The sequence below is a fragment of the Cyprinus carpio genome, chromosome A5 (assembly GCF_018340385.1).
Source record: "Cyprinus carpio isolate SPL01 chromosome A5, ASM1834038v1, whole genome shotgun sequence".
NCBI classification, from domain to species: Eukaryota; Metazoa; Chordata; class Actinopteri; order Cypriniformes; family Cyprinidae; genus Cyprinus; species Cyprinus carpio.
Window position 1 is genome coordinate 25,505,726 of NC_056576.1, and position 19,204 is coordinate 25,524,929.

General features: G+C 34.5%; 1 pseudogene; it reads right to left on the reverse strand.

The window, feature by feature from the left end:
- Positions 1-8,010: 8,010 nt before the first annotated feature.
- Positions 8,011-18,055, reverse strand: LOC109072119 (annotated as a pseudogene).
- Between the last annotated feature and the right edge of the window lie 1,149 nt (positions 18,056-19,204).

Here is a 19,204-nt window from a genome sequence, read left to right on the forward strand (position 1 = left end):
TCCATATTAAAAATATGTGAATCAAAATGTATTTTAAACCTGTGAACAAAAGTTTTAACATTATGTTTAAGTAATATTATAGTTAGCCTTTACCCTTAAATTTATTTATATAAGCTTTCATTTGCACCTATTGGGCTATCTGAATGTTTATTTCACAAGTCAAAAGAAGAATGAACTCTGTTAAGCCTAACCCAACCAATGACCACCATTCCAGAAGGCTACCAAGCTTGTTTCATTTAAGAGACATGAGAAAACAGTATCGTATCTGCTATATCAAAAAAATCTGCATGGAACAATGGGCATGGTCTGGTATGCAGTTTCCTTTCTTTGTAGTACTTTAGCATATTTCACTTCAAGCGTATTACCGAACACTTACAATGAAGGAACTGATGTTTCAGATGGTAGCCTATCCTATCTTTTGTATTCGATTTGTAATCCAAGCTTGTCATCTTGTTCCACACAAAGTGTGACTGTTGAGGTGGACAGATACCTTTGAACAGGTGTTTGAGAATCTGTCCAAGGCTGATGTAGCAGTTTTGGGTAGTGTGTTGGGGCCTCACTGTAAGGCCAACTAAAACAATAGAATGTCTTTTTGTTTATTTATTTATTTTTTAAATAGAAATCTATATGAACTAAATCATGTCATGGCTGCAAAAAGTCAGTGTTAAGATGGTGATGCTTTCATAAAGTTGCATTGATGATGATAAAGTGATATACATTCCTCACTCAACGAGGGAAAAAAATCCAGTGAAATCAAGACCATGGCATGTGGACATACAGGGCACACACATGGAGACTAGAAAAATGTGATCAATGTACCTGAAAATGAACACAGACTCTTTTAAATAAATCTTATGCCCAAAATCCCCATCCACATATCAAGTGTTACCCTTACAGAATCAGGAAACAAAGTGCAGCTATATTAGCTCATTGTCATGCAGTAGCATTTCCATTAACATTGTGGTAGCGAGAATCACATTGACTACTGAATCCATTGACATACCTGTAATTGTAATTTACAATGCCTGGTTTATTAGACAACTAAATCAGGAAGCAAGCTGCACTCTAATATAAAATAATTTCTGTATTGATTTTTCACATGTTTTACCTGTATTTTGAATTGCACAATGCATTGTTTTTTTTTTATTATTATTATGTTGGAAGGAAAATAACGGTAAACTTGGCCAATTTCTGCCATTTTCTATTTTACAATTCCACCCCCCTCCCCCCCATGAGTTCTTACTTACAAGATCAGATTGAGCAAATAGTGAGCATATTAGGAGTGTTGTCCAAGGAGAGGGCTCAGAGCTCAGAATTTAGCCTGAACCTAAAGAACTCCCCCATATCTCAAGCTGGTGAAAAGGAGTGAGGAGTTGGGGTGGAAGAGGGATGCCAGAAAACTGTTGTGCAACAAATGTAAGTTGGCTGTACACACACACACACACGCACATATATAATATAATATTGTGCTAATTGAGTTGATTATCTGAATGTGTTCCTCCTGAACTTTGTTAATAAAACATTTTTTTCTTACAATGGGAGGAGAAATGCAGAGAAGAAACATAAGGTTTGTCTCTGTGTGTGTGACTGTGCTCTGAGAGAGTATTGTCTTATTTCTCCATTACTTTTGCTGAGGGTTTGCTGTTGTTTGGTGCATTTATAGCCTGGTAAAAACCTGAAACACTGAACTGCCTCCAAATGTTGCTCTAATGTAACAAATTAGTATGATTTTGTACACAGATAAATGATATTTGATGACACTACAGATAACTTTTTTTTACAGAGAACACATATCATCACATCTCTTCCTCACCAAGCATTTTTCCCCATCACATTCAAGCAAGCAGGCTCGGGTAATCAGTTCTCATTCTGCTGGATCTGTCTGCCACTTTTGACGCTGTGAATCATCAGATCCTCTTGTCCATGCTCTCATCAAAGGGCATTCACAGGGATTCCACTTCGCTGGTTTAAATCCTATCTCACCTGGTCACGGGGGTTCCTCAGGGATCAGTTCTTGGGGGGTTGAGGGGGTACACCAGCAGAGAGGTGGCCCAAGATGAATCTGAACCAATCAGTCATTTCATCTTTCCCGACCGTGATAACCATTTTCTGTTTGATACCCAAAACCAGTTACTAATGCATTTTGTTTGGTATCCAAATCTGTCCTCTATCAGCCAAAGAGGAAGACAGAGGAGCCGTGAAATAGCAGGAATAAGGAAACAAAGTGATGCTTGAAAAAGAGCATGGTTTATTGAATAATCTTGCATTTAATTTAATTCCTTTTTTTTGCATACACAGCACACAGCTCATTATACCAATATTATTATACCAAAATCAAACTGGAAAATGACATTGCCCCATAACATTGTGTAATCTGGAATTTTCCCATTCTCTTTTCTTAAAAGAAAGAAAAAATGAATAAAATTCTCAAAATCAAACTAGACAGGACTGATATTTAAGACATATGAAAATCATTGAATTAAATACAAATAATAACAAAACAAGTAGCATTTACAAACAAGTTATGCTTAAGGGTTTCTCAGATCTAACTTTCTCTCTTCTGTGAAATGACTTTTAACCAAATTATGTTAGTGTGGTTATTTGTGGTGTGAATGTAAAGTTGGTTCCCCTCAAGTTCACATGAATGTAGGGCTGTGCAATTAATCGATAAAATAATTAGATTTCGATTTTGGCCTCCAACTATTATGAAAATCCAATAATCGATATAAAACGATTATTGTGCTCCATTCCGCCCCCTTTTGCAGCGCTGCGCTTTCGTTCCTCCATAAAAGCCCAATTTCCCATGCAAATCAGTAAAATCATGTAACGTGACATTTGCAAAATTGGGACGTGCTTGAATTATTGAAGTATATTTATTCATGTTTTTAAAAGCTTGAAAGAGAAACTTGCGCTGCTCCTCAGGAAGAGATGAGCTCAGAGACAGAACAGAACACGGACATTTAAAGCATAGGCGGAGTTTCACTTTTATGCTTGGGGGGACACCCACTGGCAGACGAGCCACGAACACTTTTTTTTTTATATGTTCTATATTTCATATATTTATATAACATATATTCGACAGTAAAATACATAATAAATAAATAAATAAAACTTTTTTCCCGAGGGTACGCACAGTTTTTTTTATTTATTTTTTTATGGAGGACCAAATGATCAGTGAGAGCAGCATGAATGGGACCACACGTTTCAAACTCAACTAAATGGTAAAATACATATATATCAAGAGCATGCTCACAGATGAAAACGGAGAACAAAACAGCATTGGATGAAGTGGATTAGAGCCCCAAATATACCCCAAATACAGTCTTTTTTCCCCATTTTTCCCATTTCCCCAAAACAGCTTATACTACTCTTTTCAGCTATTAAAGTAGTTCAGTTTTGTATTTTTTTTTCAGGTTTTGTATGTAATGGAAAAGTGAATATATTTCATTTAGTTTTTTTTATAAATTTAATTTAGATAAATGTTTGGAGCATTTTTTTGTTCCTTAAAATGTAAGCGGGCCAGCGGCAGACAGTGAATTGATCATAGCCTATATGTTTAAATCAATTTAGCCTCTCAAATCATCACATCTTATGTATAAATCTATATTTATAACAGGTCAAGCATATTACAATGTTAGTTTAAAATGTTTAACCTAGATAAATGTGCGCTGTTTAGACCATTATCCAGTCGTTTGTGGTGGAGAGTGGAAGCCGCAGGACATGGTGGCGCCAGCCAACGTTGTGCTTTTATAAAATAAAGAAAATAAACAGAATATGCTTTCTGCCGTCTCGGTCTTGAACAGGAGTACTTCACAATGATTTTTTTTTTCTTAGGTTCAATGATGAACCTAAACTCAGTGAATTGCCTCACAGAAAAGATAAAAAAAATATAGAAATCTTTAAATTACTTCTTTAAAATGAAATAATTCTAATTGAAAATAGAAACTCTTTCATTGTGTAATCCGTGCATTTCTCTCTAAAAGGCACATCCAATGAGATGGCGAGTCATTTTTTACATAACCATAATTGATGGATGTCTAAAATCTAAAAAATATAAAAGCCTAAAACAGGCCCGATTATAATTTGCGTTTTATTTTATAATTCTGTACAATAAAAAATAAAATAAAAAAACATACATATGGCATATGTAAAACTTTGTCCTGTAACTATAGAAAAAATATAAAAAATATTTTTTTTTTCTTCTGATTTTTATGTTGCTCTGTTCTGAATACCTTAAAATTTAAAGGACTTGCTGCAACACAATTTTGTCCTGATATGTGAATTATTTATTATCCTATTAAAAAAAAATATATATTATCCATTCAGCAAATGCTTTAAAAACAGCTTTAAAAAATACTTTATTTGCATTACAGATGCTTTTAAAGTACTTTTCACTATAAATTTTATGGACAGCTTGAATTTTAAATATTGGCATGAATTATTTGTATTCCCATTTGTAAAATAGCCAACAAATTAATTGTTTCGGGCTAACCCGATCTCATGATGAATATAGCACGGTTTTCTGCTTCTATTTGGCGTAATATGTATATGCAGAAAATTTACTTTGGCATGCAAAAGACTGATAAATTCATAATTAATGGCATGGCGGGTTCAGTCGACAGAAGTGCGGGACACACGGGCCTATAATAACTGCTGAAATGTTGTTTGCGGGGCAAATCTCAGATCAGTCTGAGCGCTCATGGTATGCACAGTCATCTTTAAGTTTCTAAAGAGTAAATCGACGATGCGATCGCACATTTCACAAGATCCACTTCAGCTGTCACTAGCCAAGGGTGAATAAGCCTTGTGTATGGTGCTTTAAACTAAATACTGAATCACGCGCCACACTCAAGGCCATCGCTTCAAATCGCCTGTCCAATTCAGCCAGAAATGACTCAGTCCACCACATTTTTTATTAGTGAGTTTATAAAGAAAACAACGAATATTTGTTAAACTTGCTAAAGCTGGAAAATAACGAAAAAGAGAGTCCTCTCATGTCCTCTCAAGTTAAGAACCATCCGCGACTCGGGAGGATATGATGGGACTTAAATAATTAATTTAACCCAAAAGGGACTTATTCTAACCACTAAAATAATAAAATAATACAAATAAAATGAGAAAATGTTAATTATTTAATTTTATAATTTTATTCATAGCTCAGACAAAATCATTATTGGCTCGCGTCTGGGGGGGCAGTGCCCCCCCTAGCCCCCCCTAAACTCCGCCTATGATTTAAAGTAAACTTTTTTAGCTCAAGGTGCGCGCCTAATCGCTCAAGTACATGCAAAAATGCTGCGCTTGGTGATTATTCATGTATACCTTCGTCAGTCATGTAATAAATGAATGTAAAGAGTTGAGAATGAAAATACGCGTGTAACAGTAATTTGGATCCGTGCGTATATTTTATTTTACGTTTGATTATTAATTTCTGCAGTAGGCTGTACCACGCTACATGAACCTTTTCATATAAACTGCAATAAATACAAAACTAAAGCCAAACTTAAACTGAAATGAGACATTAATAATAAATGGTATAGTGAATAAATGAAATAATCACACTGCTTGAGAAAAACATTAAAGCACAGTTTGTTTAAAAAAAATATAAAGTACAACTATACAAATATACAAATAGGTCATGTGAAAAGAAAGATAAGTAAAGCAGCAAATGGTAGATAGAGTGCAAACCAGTGAAGTAAACAGTGCAGATATAATGATTGTAGCAACCTTATTTACAGGAAATACATATTTGATATTTATCACTATCTTTAAATAAACCACTCATATAAAGTTTTGGTCATATGGCCCCCTCATGATCGTTTTAAATAATCGTGATTACAATATTGACCAAAATAATCGTGATTATGATTTTTGTCGTAATCGAGCAGCCCTACACGAATGTACAGTAGAAGAGTAAGCACTGTTCATCACAGTAAAACATGACAACTGCATACTTTTTTTGCTCAGTTTGACTAGTTTATCTGTAAAAAATAAATGCCACTTGATATGAAAGTTTGTTTTATATACCAACAACATTCATACATTTTTAAATATGACCTAATGTTCTGTTACATGATTAATTTTTATCCATTTTTATCCACAAATACAATGACTTAAATACACCTCTTCTAAGACAATATTTTTTTCCTTGAAAAACATACTTTTTAAGATTAAATGATTTTATAATTAAAAACAAATAAATGAACAAAAATGAAAGAAAATAAAACAAACATATGGTTGCGACACACACACACAAGTTGCTATTAACAATCCTTAGATTCTTTGTTGCCACAAGTTTAGCTTCAAAAGGGCCAAATGAAAATCTTAGACTGATTTTGATACTCATTAATTCAGAAGTGCTATTACTCCAGAATATTTGTTGCCCTGAAAGCAGTATTATAGATAAACTAGAGTGTATCACATTCCAATTTTCATGGCAACCCAAGGCATTTCAAATAATTCCAAAACATCAAAGAAAGGAACAATTCAGGGAATATTTATATAATACACAATAAAAAAAAAAAAAACTTAAACACTGTAAAGACAAACCAAATTAAGTGTAAGAACTACTCCAAGTTTTTACAGTGCACTATTCATCCTTGTGCTCTCCACTGTCTCTAACAGTCATCATTTTTGTTTGTTTGTTTTTTAACCAACACATTTCACAACCCATCAGTAACCTCTAAAACTATGATGCATCAGCAATAATGGGACTAAATGTTAACATTTTCTTTTGTTTACTTATATCTAAAAAAAAAAAAAAAAAAAAAAAAAAAAAAAAAGGATAACAAAGACACAACAAATACTCAATCAATGCTTTACGAACCTTAACCTTTGCATAAAGCTCAGAGGAGTCTGCAAACGGCTCTTCCTCTGATTGCTTTGACTCTGTTTGTTTAGTAAGCACATCTGCAATCACAATCACCTGTGCTTCTCTGGCTCTTGAAGACTCTGCCATTGAGCTCTCAGTCTTTGCCAGCCCTCCAGAACAATCCTGGACCATACTGTAGACAGCATGAAGCGAGGAGACGCTACCGACCTCTTGTGGTTTAAAGTTTGTGAAGTCAATGGAGGAATAAATGATGGATTCTTGGTTTGCTGTGTTGGCTCCAGCAGATGACATCATGACATAAACAGAGTCGTCTTGATTCTTCTGTGGAACAACCTGAAGGATTGACAGGGTTGAATCAGTGCTGGAAAGTTTAAATTGGTTAGTAGTGTACTAGTTGTGTACTGTGTACATTTTTTTTTAAGTGTATTTATTTACATTTTTGTGAATGTGTACTTTTTATGAATTCATGATTTGTGGGTGTTTCTGCATCTGTTGTTAGTGTTTGTGTGTGTCTGTTGTTACTCACTTCATTGGTAGTTTGATCACTTCTCTTAGCGCCTTCCTTGTTTAGTCTGTGAAAGTTTTTCCTGTTTTTTTTTCTAAAACAAAACAAACAAAAAAAAGCATGCGTCCAATGTTAAAATAATTAATATTCTAAATGAGCTTCACAGTTAGCAAAATCAATAGATCAGACAGGATTGGTATTTAAGTCACACATATATAAATATCATTGCATTAGATACAAATGATCAAAACAACTGGTATCTACAAACTATTTACTGTATGCTCAAGGGTTTCTCAGATCTAACTTCTCTATTATTTGCAATGACACCAAATGGTTTCAAGATGGTTATTACTGGTGTGAATGTGAAGTTGGTTCCCCTCAAGTTCATAAAAATGTACAGTAGAAGAGAAAACACAGCGATGTTCATCACAGTAATACATGATAACCACATGTGTCAAATACATTCTGTGTTCAGTTTGAAAAGTAAATCTATAGTATAAAACCACGCAAGCCTCTATTTGGAGAATATAAATTTGTAAAACTGCTTGTATTATTATATTTTATATAAACAAGCTTGTACTATTATACTTTACAATATTGTACTATACTGTTATACTTTCTTAAAATAAATGCCACTTGGTTTAAAAATAATTTAATAACTCAAAAAACACTGATACATTTTTAGATGTGATGTAATGGTCCATTATATTATTAAAAAATGTATCTGCTGATTTTTCAAAAACATGTACAGTGACTAGAATAAACCTCTTTTATGATGAGAATGTGTTCCCTTGACAAACATTTAAAAATGTATCAGAAATTGGTTAATGTACAAAAAAAATAATCAGATCAATTTTTTTCTGAATTTGTTTTTCTTACTGGTTTCACAGTGCTCTTCTATTATGCATCATTCTTAATACCTAATTTCTGTGTCTTGCACCTACCTTACACAGATACATGTAATGGCGCACAACAACATGACCACCAAACCCACAACAACTCCAATCATCACAGAGAAAAGATTCAAACCTAAAAAAATAAAATAAAAGAGTGTTTGGAAAACCACTGATGATTCAATCAAGCAAGTTCTAGAGAGTTATAGCGTAATCTTAAACATACACATATACGTTATGTATATCGTAAACATCAAAATAACCATGATGGCATGCGAATGAGAATTTAAAAAGAGATTAGCATTAGCATCCCTACTTATGTTAATGTTTGCTTCCCAAAGCTCAGGCAGCTGACCTTTTCCATTTTAACAAAACAAAATATATTAAAATATACTGCAATTAGCTTTAAATTGATCTTAAAGAGCACTTAACATACTTAAAGTTGTACCAAAATAACACATTTATTATGCACTTACTATAGTATATTAAAAATATAAGTACATCGATTTTAGTACAACTACTGTAAGTGTATTTCTTTTTTACCTGGGAACAGTTGGTTTAAAACCTTAACATTTGTCATTTAAACAGACCACTAACTAGAACCACTTTCAGGAGCCTTTTTTTATTTTTTAGCTCTCATATCATATAGTATTAGAGCGAAGCAGGATACATCTATGCTACCTTTAAAAATTGATCAGATGAAGACATCTCAGGAGACAGTAAGTGAAGCTAACATTGGATTCAGGCATACATTGATGCCTTCCTATAGATTTACATGTTTTTCATTTCTAAATTAATAACAGATGTTCTTCTATTGGATGAATCACAGAACTGAAACTCACGTGCAACAGATGAAGGCAGTTGAAAGAGTTGACTTGCGTTTCCATGAGTGTTTCTGCTGACACACTGCAGAGTGGATGTGTGTGTGAGAGACTGATGAAGAGTGATGGAGCTCCTCAAGCCTGTGCTGCTCAGTCGCTCTTCACTGATGAATGTGTTTGAAGAGTTAGTGACAGGACGTCCTGACAGATACCACTCCAGTTCAGGAGAGGGATTCCCATCAGCCTCACAGAAAACAACATTTACATCAGTCCTGTTACAGCTGTAGGATGGAGAGATTTTAGGGGCATCTGAAAAAGAGAAAGAGAGAATGATGTGATACATGGACATCGATGGAGGAGAAAAGAAATGATGCCACGAAAATCTTACACTGAACATGTAATCTGATGCTGTCCTGTGCTGTTTTGTTCTCGTCCTGTAGCTGGTAGGTTATAGTGCAGGTGAAAGAGACTCTGTGCTGACGGTGAGTAGCAGGGAAGTTCAGATCAGAGATGAGCTCCTCTATTCTGCGCTCTCACTGAGGGGGATTCTGGGAGTGGAGCTCCATGTGAGAGTTGGTGGAGGAGAGGAGCAGAGAGTCTCAGCAGAGCAGCGCAGACTCACAGAACTCCCCTCCAACACCTTCTCCTGATCCTGCACCTCCTTCTGCTCCACATACAGCTGCACTGTGGGTTTGGGGGGAGAGTCTGAAATAAACACATATTTATGTTGTATATATGAATATACTGATTATAAAGTAACATGTTGGTTGAAGACTATCATCGCCACAATGATTTTTTGTTTGTTTGTTTGTTTGTTTTTAAAAAGTCTATATTGATCATGGAAACTCTGGCATGGATTGAAATTTTCTTGCCTTTTAGACTACTGTCATTAAATTTTCCTCTCAGATAGTGATTGTGAAAGAGATTTTATTGTCTTGTACTAGAACAATTTACAGTTTATAATATTTTCCAGTCATGAAGTTACTCACCAATCACATGAACTGAAACACTTGTTTTTGAAAAGGTCCATTTCAGTCCACCTTCACCCTCAATCCTGAAGTAATATTGACCACTGTGTATTGATCTGAGGTCATGAAAAACAGTGGTACAGTTCTTGTCTTTTAATTTTCCAGTTATATTTCCTTTCATGAAGGATTTCTGGCTTGATGTGCTTGAGTTAAACACTAGATTGTTTTTCACATTAGTGCCGTCTTTGAACCACTGTCCTGTAGCTCTTTCAGTAAGATTTTTGTCATATTGTTCATGAATCTCAAATCTACACTTTATGATCACACAGGATCCACTGAGAGCATAGATCGTCTGTGGCAGAGTAATGCTGAAATCTCTACAGCAAACACCTACAGTACAACACACACGATGAAAAGCATTCAAACAAAAGCAGAAATAAACACTGAAGCGTTCAGACACACCAACACTCTGAGGAGAGCTTCGAATATACATCTTTCGCTGTGGCGAGTGTCCAATCTAGACAGTAATGTTGACATCTCCTCTCTCTACAGGGCTAAACACCTACATTACAACACACACGATGGGGAAAAAGCATTTTTTTTTTTATTTTATAGGCTCGGAAAAGCATTTAAACACCACTAAGCAGGAAATATCACAAATAAGAAAAAAATAAAAAAAATAAAAAAATAATTAAAAGAAAATATATAAACACTTGAACGCATTCAGGACACTACAAACCAGCAACATCTTCTTCTGATCCCCGAGTGTCATTTTGTTAAATTAATTTATTTCTTTTTTAAATTCTTTACAATCTTAAATTGTTTACTGTATTAAAAGAATCATTTTATTATTTTTATACGGGATTAACATTAGTAGCAAGAAACTAGTACGTCTTTATTATTTTTACATTTAATGTTAATTCTTAAGTAATAACTGTTTTTTTAAAAAAAATAGTTGGTTATTTTATATTTGTAATGAGATATGAGATCCCAACTTCAGACGAAGATGGTGGGGGGGGGAAAAGGAAAACATTTTTGTTATGTATATTGAGTCACATACTTGAGATTATTAAATAAGAGTTTTTCAATTTTATAGTTTACATGTATTTATACCAAGGGTAGTACCGTCGTCTTCAAACCTCCATTCTTCCTTTTCTGGATTGAACCGAATGGCCCTTGCAGCTGAATTGTTTTTAGGATGGTTTAGAAGAATTCAACCCCCTTACATTTTAAAACACACCTGATGTTCAACAATCAAAAGTCCTTCACGGCTTATTTTTAAAACTACATTGGTGGTTTTATTGTGGCGGTTGTAGTTTAGTTTAGCAGATTTTAGGAGCAGGGTTTACGGAACAAAAACTCTGAGTGGCTCCAGGGCATTCACCCCTCGATGTAGAGGACTTTAAATTATAGTTGAAGCACTTTAAATTTCGTTTAATTTGCTATGTTTAATATCTAGCACTTTTTTTTTTTTTTTTTTTTATTTTATTTTTTTTTTTTACTTTTTAAACTAGGCGTTTTTGTATTTTTTATTTAATCTATGGGCCGTTTTAGTTAAATTTTACATTCTCAGTCGCACTGAACAGAACGGGTTCACACTTTAACTACAGAGAAAGGGAAGTGGGGAAATAGAGAAGATGAAGTAAGAATAAAGAATGCAAAAGAATAAGAAAAGAAGAAGTAGGAGAGAAGGAAAGGAGGGGAGGGGAAAGGAGGATTCTCATGGGTTTATATGGATATTTATGGTTTTTTTAGTTGCATTCGGTTTGTGTAATTGTATGGTATAGGAGAGGTATTTTTCACATGCATATGGGAAGAAGATGGGTGAGATTGGAAAATTCTCAAACACCTGGTTAAGTTGAGGGGGCACTCGAGGGGGGGATAAGCGAGAAAATAGGAAGATGAAATAAAAAAAAAAAAATATAAGAATGAAATTGTGAAATGTGTGAAATAAAAGAAGAATAAGGAAAAATGTGATTTTTCTTCCCTGTCCATTATTTTTTGTTTTTTATGTTTTTTCCTTTTGGGTGTTGTCCAATCTCTTCATTAACAGGGAAGGAAGCTCAGGTCCCTGTGGGGGGGAAAGAACACTTTTGAAATTTTTTCAAGTATTTACATGCATACATAACTTTATTTTCAAAAAAGGATTCGATTCAGGGGAGATAATCACATATTTAAGTCCCACAAATATAATGCAAAATTAATAATTAGTTTGGAAATATATCAAATTTAAGCCTTTTAGGCTTCTAACAACCCCCAAAAAGAGCAAAAAAAGGTTTCCAAAATTGAACATTTCTATTATATGAACAAAAGTTGAGGAGAAGAAGGGGGGCGTGGAATATTTTAAAGGGGTGTCATTTACCAGAAGAAGGTAAACAGAAAAAGGAAAGAGGGAAAAGAGAAAGAATAGAAGAAACGACCGGGGGGGGAAAGCGGAGGAGAAAAGGTGGGTTATGGGTGGGGAGGGAAAAACAGTTCTCTGAATCCGATGCTGCTGTTTTTTTTACGAGGACTGTGTGGAAAGTTGTGCTTTAAGTTGGATCACAACCACAACCATACTGACCCCAAAACTTCCTGTGTGACAGCAGCAGCTTGCATGTTTTTTTTTTTAACTTGTGTAAAAAATGAGAGTGGGTATAAAAAGTGTATGCACTTGTACATGCAAAATATTAATAAACTTTTACGCATTTTATTTTAGCAACTTTTGTTTTTTTTTTTTTGGTTTATATAAAAAAACTTTTCAGCATTAGTTGTTAGCCTTTTTTTGTTTTGGATGTTCGATGGAAACTCTTCTCTTCTCTTTTGTGGTGGGGATAATGTAAATACTTTTTTGATAGGAATAACTATTGACCATTGCGAGTTCTCGCCCTCTGCACATCATTCTTGTCAGGCAAGTAGTTTTTTTGTTCTATTTTATTTTTCTGAAAAAAAAAAGGGAATAAAAAAAAATAAATGGGAGGAAAAAAAAAATAAAAAAAAAAAAAAAAAAAGCATATTTCTATGTTTTATGTTTTTTACTCTTTTTTGTTATTTACGGTGCTTCTCTCTACTCTGTTTTTGTGGTTATAGGCTATGCCAACCCCTAGGCAGGGGGAATGTGCATGTTTTTAAATAGAGGCAGTGAACAATGAATAATATGTGGCAGACTAGCAACATGACGAGTCAGTTCCTCGCGGTTGGCAAAAAAAACAACCCAAAGATAGAAGTAGGAAGAGAGGGGGGGCAAGAAAACATGCATTGGTTCCTGCATAACACTTTAAGCATTTATTAGCACTTATATAAAATACTTCTCCAAGCAGATTGTGTTTGTCTTTTATGTTGTCTACATCTTCTTATTCTTTGTGGAATGCTAGCAATAGATTGACAAGAGTTCTCATGTGCGAATATCAATCATCCTTGTGGAAGTTTGTCTTTATTTTATTTTCTGAAAAGCGTGTGCATTTATGTTTCTACTTTCTTTATTTTGTGCTTTGTGTTTTGTTACCCAACCTAGCCCAGTGCTTTTTAGGTGGCTGTGAAGTCAGTTCCTTTCGGCAAGTGTAAAAACCCAGAAGAGGAAACATTGGGGAGTTAACACATTCACATTAGCATGTCAAATACTTCTCAAAATATTTTTGTGTTCATTTTTAAAGTGTATATATATGTTTTTTTATGTATCATCAATTAACATATCATTTAATTTATCATTTTAATACAGTGCTCTTCATTTGTACCTACTTTTTTAACATTGTAAAATCGCTATAACTGGGTAAATCACTTTTATCTGCACCATACTGTATTTCAAAAATGCCTTGTGTTTGTTATCAGTTTACCTAACAGTCCATAAAACAGTTATGTTTTATTTAAACAAATAACTAGAATGCATGCCACATATTTTTTTTTTTTATCCACTCAAATATATAGATATATAATAAATTTTGCTAAGTTAATTACATTCATAAATTGCTGACCAGTATTTCTTGGTGTTCATGCTCATACAGCTTATTAAGACATAGGATACACATGAAATGTTTTTTTTTATGAGTCTTCATGTGGAAATAGAAGTATTATAGAAATCTTTGAAAGTACAGCTGACTGAAGACGACAAAGGAGGAGATCAGATGTGTTTGGTTGTTTTATTGTGTGTCACTTCTCTTAATGTTCAAAGTCTCATATTCATAGGGTGGAGCAGATAGCTGAAGAGACGCATATGTGCCTGCCTGCCTTCATTCCTGAGCCTGAAACAGAAACACTCTTCAACCATCACCACATAATCCATCATCATCATGCTGCCTTAAATCCACTATGAAATAATAGACTCACCTTTTTGCTTGTGGACAATTCCAATCTGGGGGAAGGAAAAAAAATAAATAAGTTAGAAAAATAGGTATATTAATGAGTGTCATATATATTTTTGCAACAACCTTTTCAAAGTTGTTCTTATTATTATTATTTTTTTATTGATGTACTTTGCAAACAAGATGCATCATCGCAAACAGTTTTTAAACACAGTATTTGTTTCTTCACACCAACTACGTTGTGGCAAGTCTTTCCTTGGCTTGAAAGGCCCATGCTAGGTCCTAGTAAATAAATGTGACTTGGCTTTGACAACTAATGGCTAGAAATCGTTCATACATCTTTAGTACAAAGTGCTTTTGGTGGCCACTGTATGAGACTAAAGCATGTTTCTTGGTTTTTTAATAGGTATTGACTTTGCGTGAAGGCTGGAATTTACACTACAGCACTTTTGGACTGATTTGTCGCCATCTGAACGAGTCAATGCTAGTTGCCGAAGTTCAGTAGCAGTCTGCAGATCTGGGTGGTCCCAGTCATAGCAGTTTTGTAGATTTCAACAGCAAAACCAAAGTAGTGTAGATGAACACAGCGACTCTAGTATTTTACGCTTCAGACTTTGTTGTATTAGCCTTTAGAATTTCCAAGAAGTTTTCTTTCTGTTCACACTGATGATATTTCACAATAGGTGCTATATGAAATCCAGCTTTGTATAAATATTTATCTTGCTATAACTGTGTACATCACTTTCATTGGGAATATACAGTATGTCAGTACACAATAATAAAATACACTCATATAAGTCAATGTAAGATGCTAAACCTATTCTGTGATAATTATGTTCTGTTTAGTCACTTAGTACCATTGTTATTTTACTTTAAATCATTATAAATACTTAATATGCTGTCATGCACCTACCGTACACTATGTATATATAATGGCACCCCACATCATCATGACCACCAAAGCCACAACAACAACTCCAATCAGCACAGAGAGATTCAAACCTAAGAAGAATAAATGAGTGTTTTGGAAAACAACTGATGATTCACTGATTCAGTAAAACAAGTGCAAAACAAGTCACATCATAATTTCTAAACAACAAAATAACAAAAAAATGCAATGAAAGAGAAACAATCTGAAAAGTAAGAGATTAGCTTAGCATTCTCATTGAAGTCAATGTCTGTCACTCAGTCGATGAATGAACAATTTACACGGTTTTCATTTACAGACTGACAAAAACATATATTCTTTTATCTTATACTGCATGAATCACAGAACTGTAACTTACGTGCAACAGATGAAGGCAGTTGAAAGAGTTGACTTGCATTTCCATGAGTGTTTCTGCTGACACACTGCAGAGTGGATGTGTGTGTGAGAGACTGATGAAGAGTGATGGAGCTCTTCAAGCCTGTGCTGCTCAGTCGCTCTTCACTGATGAATGTGTTTGAAGAGTTAGTGACAGGACGTCCTGACAGATGCCACTCCAGTTCAGGAGAGGGATTCCCATCAGCCTCACAGAAACACACAGTTACATCAGGTCCTGGTACAGCTGGAGGATGGAGAGAGTTTAGGGGCATCTGAAAAAGAGAAAGAGAGAATGATGTGATACATGGACACCTTATGGAGGAGAAAAGAAATAATGCCACAAAAATCTTACACTGAACATGTAATCTGATGCTGTCCTGTGCTGTTTTGTTCTCGTCCTGTAGCTGGTAGGTTATAGTGCAGGTGAAAGTGACTCTGTGCTGACGGTGAGTAGCACTGAAGTTCAGATCAGAGATGAGCTCCTCTAGTCTGCTGCTCTCACTGAGGGGGATTCTGGGAGTGGAGCTCCATGTGAGAGTTGGTGGAGGAGAGGAGCAGAGAGTCTCAGCAGAGCAGCGCAGACTCACAGAGCTCCCCTCCAACACCTCCTCCTGATCCTGCACCTCCTTCTGCTCAACATACAGCTGCACTGTGGGTCTGGGGGGAGAGTCTGAAATAAACACATATTTATGTTGTATATATGAATATGCTGATTATAAAGTAACATTTTGGTCGAAGACTATCATCGCCACAATGTGTTTTGTTTTTTTTTTTCCTCAAAAAAAAAAAAAAGTTTAAAAGTGTCTATATTGGTCATGGGAAACTCTGGCATTAAATGAAATGTTGTTGTCTTTTAGACTACTGTCATAACATGTTTCATTTCAGATATTGATTGTGAAAGAGATTTTATTTTTCTGTACTAGATCACAATTTAATTATTATAAAAGTTTATAATATTATCCAATCATGAATTCACTCACCAACCACATGAATTGAAACACTTGTTTCTTTATAGGTCCATTTCAGTCCACCTTTATCCTCAATCCTGATGTGCTTGAGTTAACTGTGATATGATCTGAGTTCATGGAAAACAGTGGTACAGTCCTTGTCTTTTAATTTTCCAGTTATATTTCCTTACATGAAGGATTTCTGGCTTGATGTGCTTGAGTTAAACACTAGATTGTTTTTCACATCAGTCCTGTAGCTCTTTCAGTGAGGTCTTCGTCATATATTTCCCAAATCTCAAATCTACACTTTATGATCACACAGGATCCATTGAGAGCTTCGATCTTCTGTGGCAGAGTAATGCTGAAATCTCTACAGCAAACACCTACAGTACATCACACATGATGAAAAGCATTTAAACACAAGCAGAAATAAACACTGAAGCATTCAGTCACACCAACACATTTCCTATCTTTTATAAACAAAATGAATGTTTTTAATTCTTACATTTAATTGTATTAAAGCATCATTTTATAAGGGGCGAACATTAGCAGAACGTACTATTAATGTATTAAGTAATAACTGTAAAATAGTGTATATTGAATGAGATCCCAAACTTCAGAAAACATTTTGTGTATGAGTCACTATCTGAATTAAAAGTTTCAATATAGTTTCATGTATGTAGACCAGGGGTGTCAAACTCCATTCTTGGAGAGCCGAAGCCCTGCAGAGTTTAGATTCAACCCTAATTAAACACACCTGATTCAACTAATCAAGTCCTTCAGGCTTATTTGAAAACTACATGGTATGTGGGTTAGAGCAGGGTCAGAACAAAACTCTGCAGGGCTCCAGCTCACCCCTGATGTAGAATAATGTAGTTAAGCACTTAACTACATTTGTTCATTTACTAGTTAATTTAGCACTTAAACTAGTTAATCTAGTTAATTTACATTCTCAGTCACACCGAACAGGTCACACTTTACTAGAAGAAGAAGAAGAAGAAGAAGAAGAAGAAGAAGAAGAGAATGAAAATCAAACCTTGTAAGAGAAAACAGAAAAGAATGATTTTCTCTGCAGTGTCCATCTCTTCATTAGCAGATGCTCAGTCCCTGTGGGGAAAAAAAACATTTGAAATTTGCAAGTATTTACATGCATACATAACTAAAAAAGGATTTATGAGAATCACATATTAAGTTCCACAAATAATGCAAATTAATAGTTTGAAATATACAAAATGAAGCTTCTAACAATGAAAGGTTTTCAACAATGAAACATCTAATGAAAAAGGAGAATTTAAGATTTACCAGAAACGAGAAAACAGTCTGAACTGCTGCTGTTTTGAGACTGTGTGGAAGTGTGTGAATCACAACCACAACATACTGACCGAACTTCCTGTGACAGCATCAGCTTGCATGTTTAACTTGTAAATGAGTAAGTGTTTGCACTTGTACATGCATACACTTTTAGCATTTTTAGCACTTATAACAAACTTTCAGCATTTGTGTAGTATTTTATGTTCTGAACTCTTCTTTCTCTTGTGGAATGATAGAAAAGGTTGACCGAGTTCTCGCTGCACATCATCTTTGTGGAAGTTTTTCTATTTTATTTTCTGAAAAGCGTGTGTTCATGTTCTACTTCTTTATTTTGTGCTTTATATTTTGTTAGGCCAACCTAAGCCAGAGTGCATTTTTAGTGGCTATGAAGTCAGTTCCTCGCAAGTGCAAAAACTCAGCAGAGAAAACATGATGTTCGACACATCACATTAGCAAAATACTTCTCAAAATATTTTTTTGTTCATTTTAAATTGTATATATATATATATATTTTTTATGTATCATCAATTAAAATATCATTTAAATTAATCATTTAATACAGTGCACTTATTTGTAACTACATGTATTTACATTGTAAATCGCTATAACTGGGTAAATCACTTTTATCTGCAACATACTGTATGTCCAAAAAGCCTGTGTTTTGTTATCAGTTTGAATAACAGTCCATAAAACAGTTATGTTTTATTAAACAATAACTAGAATGCATGCACATGTAAGTAATTACATTCATAAATTGCTGCCAGTATTTATTGGTGTTCATGCTCATACAGCGTATTAAGACATAGGATACACATGAAATGTTTTGTTTTATGAGTCTTTCATGTGGAAATATAAGTATTATAGAAATCTTGAAAGTACAGCTGACTGAAGAAGACAAAGGAGGAGATCAGATGTGTGTTTGTTGTTTATTGTGTGTCACTTCTCTTAATGTTCAAAGTCTCATATTCAGAGGGTGAAGCAGAGAGCTGAAGAGACGCATATGTGCCTGCTGCCTCATTCTGAGCCTGAAAACAGAAACACTCTTCTTCGTCATCATCATCATGTTTCCTTAACATATCCACTATGAAATAATAGACTCACCTTTTGCTTAGTGGACAATCTGGGGAAAAAGATATATAAGTTAAGAAAAATAGGTATATTAATGAGTTATATATATTTTTGCAACAACCTTTTCAAAGTTGTTATTATTATTATTATTTATTTATTTACTTTGCAAACAGATGCATCATGCAAACAGTTTAAACACAGTTTTGTTCTTCACACCAACTAACGTTTGACAAGTCTTCTTGGACTTGAAAGGCATGCTAGTCCTAGTAATAAATGTGACTT